Here is a 6094-nt window from a genome sequence, read left to right as displayed (position 1 = left end):
GTTGGGCTGGAGGCCCAGAGGCGACAGCGCGCCACGAGGCTCTAGAGCGACTAAAAGCCCTTCATCAGGGCGGATCTTGCCGATCAGAATCCAATGCTGGCGTAGGGTTCTAGATCAAGCTGGAGAAACGGATTTACGACACCGTCGAAGAGGACGAGTACGATGCACTCATGGCCAAGCAACGAGAGGAGGCTACGGCTTTTATTGTCGACGACGATGGCCTCAGCTATGACTCTTTCCACATTCACACAAAAAATTTATATATATTTAGCTTGATTTTAATCACTATATTATTGAAATATATATATATATATATATATATATATATATATATATATATATATATATATATATATATATATATATAAAATTGCTTTGTAGGAAGTGGAGCACTTCGAGATATGAGAAGTTCTACGCTGTAAGATACTATCTTTTTTTTTTTCTCAAATTTTTGTTTTTGTTTTGGGTTTTTAACTATAATAAGGTTTTTTTTTTTTTTTTTTTTTTTTTTGGGTTATTGATTTGAATAGAGTTTAGAGGGAAAATTTTGTGTGCAGGCATACTACACATAATTGTGTTTCATTAGGCATTAGGTTTAGTGCGACCTAAAGACATTGATTTGGAACTTTTTGATGTTACCTGTGTAAGTCATTCTGAAATTTGTTCTCTTTCTTTGATTAGATCAAGTCTTTGTAGTTGCGTATTATGATTATTTGAAGTATTTAAGGTTCAGTGAATAAATGTCCAAAGTATAACATTTCATTGGTCATTAGGTGTTTGATAATGGTTTACAAGGATTAGTTGTTGTGTTGGATGCCTTCGGTTTTGCTTTTTATTTTTGGAGCTTATTTGCTTATGTATAGTGTTTTAAAGCCTTATAGATTTATCCACTTTCAGCGAATCAGTAAATAAGCCAAACCAGAAGTGCGTTTGAATGCGCTCTGTTGATTGTATATTACCTGAAAGGATTGTAGAAAAAGAGGGGGATTTTTTTTTTTTAATAAAATTTTTGGGTGTGGAACCTGCCAAAATAAGCTGAAAAGGCTGGCTTTTTTCTGGGCTTGCTAAAAAAACTCTCAGAATAATGTTGTGCAGCAAGTTCCCACTGAAATATGCGTTCACATTTACTTGCTTGCTTGAAGACTCGGGTTAGTGCCATAGGACCTGGTCTTGGGCCGCGGTTAAAAAGTGCGGCCATAGGACCGTCAGTCCTATAGTCACAGGTTTTAGGCCACATTAGAAAGCGCGGCCTAAAAAAACGCGGCTATAGGCTATAACCACGTTTTTTTTACATATAGCCGCGTTTTAAAAACGCGGCCATAGACCATTTTTTTTGTAGTGCTTACCTCTTATTGGAAATGGATAGCACTATATTACCGTACAATGGAATCAAATTAGGCTGAACAAAGTATAGAGTCTGTAATTAAAGCAACACTTGTATATGAGTGTGACCCATTTTTTTTCTTTTAAAAAAAAAATATTTTAATGATGAAAAGATGGTGTTTGATATATGTTTTCAAACAACAATTTTCAGTTTTTAAACAACATTACACGTATTTCTACACACTTTTTCACCCACATGTATTTTCACACATGTTTTCAAACAACAATTTTCTGTTTTTAAGTGCATGTACCAAACACCCCCTTATGGTTTAGGATACAAAACACTAAATAACCTTTGGGCTAAGGGGAAAGGTTTCGAATACACTATATTAGATTCTTCAATTTTTGAAATTTATAATTATTAAATTTTCTAATTAAATTAACACCTAATTTTTTTTTTTAAATACAATATAGAATTTCTACTTTAATTTAGCCTAGTCTAAGTGTATATGTGTGTGAAGTTTTCTCTTGAAAACTTGAACCCTAACTCTTACCCCCCACATCCCACAAACATTTATATTTGTGGAGTGACCACCGCACCAAGGATGCGCGGTGATAATTAACATCTAATTCCATTAATTAACATTAATAAGAAACTAAATAGCAATCAAATATTTGAATTCAATTGAGGTATTATAATTGATAGATTTAAGGTATTGTAACTAATTTTTAAGCCAAAATTAACCTTTTAATTTTTAAGCTAATGTTACATCTTACCTAACACTGTTTTGTTTTTGTTTTTTTTTTTTTTTTTTTTTTTTTTGCTGAATATATTGTAACCCACTTTATCAGTTTGAGCCACCCGAGAGACTTCTTTTTTTTTCGTCTCTAAGAGAAACAAACACCCGAGACTTAATCTATATATATATATAAAACCGAAGCTTTTGAAGCTCCCACAATTTTCCACGTTAGCACGGTATTAAAAAAATAATAATAAAAAAAAGAAAAAAAACCAAAACCAAAACCAAAACAAAAAAATAAAAATAAAACCAAAAGCACAGTATTAAAAACATCCCTTCCCATTCCCTTTCACGATGGATTTCACGATGCTCTGCTTTTCCAAATCCTCTGCCTTTTCCACCATCGACCATCGATCATCTACCTTTTCCAGACCATCGATCTCCTTCATCAGACTACCGAAGACGGGATCGCAACGTCCTTTCCCATTCCCTTTCACGATGCTCTGGCTTTCCCAATCCTCTGCCTTTCCCATCGCATCCGATATCTCCTTCCTCAGACCAGCGATTTGCTTAAGACCATCAATCTCCTTCATCAGACCACCGACGACGGCATCGCATCCACCATACCCACCATCGCATCCGATATCTCCTTCCTCAGACCGCCGATTTGCCTAACACCATCGATCTCACCCATATCCACTTCACTAGGTTTCACCACGTCGAAACCATTACTGGTAAGGTTTTTTGATTTGTCTTAAAATTTTATCGTTTAAATAGGATTTAGGCTTAGGGATTTCAATCGAATTGATTTTGATTTAGGCTTAGGTTTGGGTATGTAATTTTTGGAATGTGAAATTCTTTAAAATAAATCATGTTTAAGGTTTCAGATATGCTCTTGATTTTTTATTTTTTATTTGTTCTTCACTATGTTGTTTGGTTAATCATCTTATGTGTTCTAAAAACAAGTCTGCTGGAGATAGTTCTACTTACATTGTTTAAATTTGAGACAAAATTAAGAGAGAGACAGGGTCTCTAAGGTTCATAGAGAAATTTGAGGGTCACGCCTACGAAAGCCGCCACCTGTTATCATTACACCATTCCGTCAATGTCATATTCCTAAAACCACTACCAGTAATTTAGATAAATACATATGCGTTATATAGGTTTGGTTGGCTTAGTTTTGATATAGGTATCTTTTCTCCTTATTCTTTAAATAGCTTTCTTTTTGTCTACATGAATATTAGATGGGTATAGAGTCTCTAGAAAACCACCCCATTCTCCCTCTCTCAAATTTTGCCTTTTGCTATATGCATGCAAATTGTTTGATAAAATAGCTTCATATTTTTTCCATTTTAACTTCAACAGACTTTAATATAACTATATGAAAGGTTTGTTGCAGACTGGTCCTCTTAGTTGGTATGTTCTATGAAGTTGAGGTGGATCTATGAAAAGGGTTTTAGGTAAAATCAAAGGTTTGTTGGAGTCCTGTCAGTTTAAATTATTTTGGTTGTTTTAGTTGCACACCTCTAATTAATGGCATTTATCTATAAGGAACTGTAAACTTTTATTGATCTATCAAAAATAAAATTAGAGCAGCTTCATACTCCATGAGATCCAAATAATGTTTTATGTTGTCTTTTGGCATTGAAGCTATTGAATCTTTCATTATTAGCAATGAAGATAAGTTAATTAATTAATGGTTAAACATCTTGACAGCTCTGTTGTAGTTGACCAAAGTGAAAAGTTGAATCAATACTACTTACAGCTCTTTTGTCCCAATTCCTTATTAGTTTTTCCAATCTTAGTTTGATATCTAGCATTTTAAATTCTAATGTCATCATCTTATTCCTCTCATTGCAAATTGAACCAAATTCAATGGAAGTCCCCCACTTGGGTTTTGCCCTGTTTATGGGTTGAAAATATATATCTGGGTTTTTTGTAATCCTGAGATCTGACTTTGGTTTGGGATATATTATATATATGAAATTAATGGGCAGCAATGCAGTGTATTGGTGTGTAAAATTGATGTGCCCAATGCATTGGACAATATGGAGATGCTGTAAATGGCACATTTGAGGTTGATGACCCCCCCCCCCTACTGTTTTCCCAATTATGCTTTTTTATCATTGTGATGAAAAAGTTGCTGTATATATGTGTACAACAGCAAATATATGATTGCTGTTTTAAATCTGTTTTTTTTTTTTTTTTTTTTTTTTTTTTTTTTTTTTTTTTCTGCACTGTACTATTTGTCTTCTATTAATGATTCTTGGCTGAAAATTGGATTATTATAGTTTTGCAGGTAATGGATTATTTGATAATACAACTACAAGACGAGGAAAGTCAGGTATTTACCAGTCTTTCCTTTATTCTATACTGTTTATTGCATATTTATTGGTAATATGTTTGTAGAGAGAATTTGAAATTGGAATATGACCATAGTCACATCTTTATGTTTTTTTAATTCTGAAGTTAGTATGTGAATGCTATATTTTTCTTCAAATTTTCCCCTTTCTATAACATCTAACTGTTAATTTGTAATATATGTTTTTGCTATATAGTTAAATCTATGAATTAAATTTTTGTGAATGCTTTGCTTTTAGTTTATTCCACAAGCATAGAGTCTGCTTTCTATGCAAGATTGAGACGAAGATTAATTTTATCTGAAAAGAGAAATGGAAGGGGTACGATATTGACATATTAAAAAAATATTTTTCTTTAAAAAACTCATAATTAGTATGTAACCTAATAATTAGTATGTAACCTAGGCCAAACAAGAACAAGAGATGATGAGCCATTTGAAAGGAGTATTCGACGTAGACAATATATCATTAATGATGAAAGTAGAAAACAACGTAAGTGTGGACAAGCAAGAGTCAGAGTTGTTGTTCTTTTCGTCTACTCAATACTCAGTCTACACTCCCATTTGAGCCAACTCCTCCAAGAAGGTCACTCTCTCTCTCTCTCTCTGACTAAATCCATTTTAGTACGAATAGCATTAGATATTCTTGAATTGTTTTAACTTTTATTTAGTTTTACTAATTGGTTTATATCTGAATTGCTTTTAGTTTGAGTATTGTTGGTTTCAAAAGTCGATTTGGATTATAATAGTCTAATCACACCTTAGAATTTGTTCAATTAATTGGGTTTGTTCGTTTGTTTCCATCTCATTAATTTTTTAATATAATTTCTTATTATGATTTTGTAGCCGATAAAGGTAATTGTAAATGTGCACACAGAGATGGATGGAGAGAGATTAAGAGAGGAATTCTAGGACTGTCAAACTACTACCATGTCAAATCATCACCCACCTTCAACCTTGCCTCTTGACACCTTCATATACTGCAAGAACCACTACCAGTACAGGTATTTTTAACAACAAAAATTGTGTTAAATATTATTTAGGTTTTGTTATTTGTTAGTTTTTTTTTTTAGATTTAATTTTGTGAAAAATAATTATTAATATAACTCATATTTGTAGTCTAATTATTGTGTTGATGGTTTAATTAGGCCGACAACTGTTCACAGCTGCTTATGCTTCACTGTCATCATTCTTTTGAACCCTTGGAAGGGTTTTTCACTTACCAAAAAAAAGGAAAGAAGATAAGGTTTTAGTCAATAGGCTTTCTATGTTGCTCCTATGGTCATAAGGCTAATCTTCATTTTCCAGTATTCAAACTAACATTATTATTGTTGTGTGCTGCTATACTAAGGCCTGGTGCTGCTGTTTGTGAAATTTTTTTGTTGTTGTTGTACATGCTAATATGCATTATGCTTCTAGGAATTGGTAATTGTTGGCATTGTACTAGGAATTGATGCAAAGTTCAGGATGTTTTGGTAGTTATTGGTAGATTCTTAAAAAAGCACTTAGTGAGAAATATTAGCATAGGCTGTGTTTGTTTGCTTCACGTTAATAGAAGGTTGCAAGGAAATTCAAATGTTAATAAAAAGTTGGCCTCTTAAGAGTGTGCCACCTCAGCTTTGGAGTCTTCACAATTTTACACCTCAACAATATTTTTAATTTTTATTTTTAG

The 6094-nt window shown here is 32.9% G+C and overlaps 1 long non-coding RNA gene across 1 annotated transcript; it reads left to right on the top strand.

The window, feature by feature from the left end:
* Positions 1-4668: 4668 nt before the first annotated feature.
* LOC126702610 (uncharacterized) lies at positions 4669-5805 on the top strand. Its single transcript, XR_007647801.1, has 3 exons — positions 4669-5008; positions 5269-5426; positions 5571-5805. It is a non-coding gene; the product is annotated as an uncharacterized LOC126702610 (long non-coding RNA).
* The last annotated feature ends 289 nt before the right edge of the window (positions 5806-6094 follow it).

Source organism: Quercus robur, chromosome 10, assembly GCF_932294415.1.
Source record: "Quercus robur chromosome 10, dhQueRobu3.1, whole genome shotgun sequence".
In the NCBI taxonomy this organism is placed as follows: domain Eukaryota; kingdom Viridiplantae; phylum Streptophyta; class Magnoliopsida; order Fagales; family Fagaceae; genus Quercus; species Quercus robur.
The sequence above is the reverse complement of the archived record's forward strand: the minus strand, read 5'-3'. Positions and strand labels throughout refer to the sequence as shown.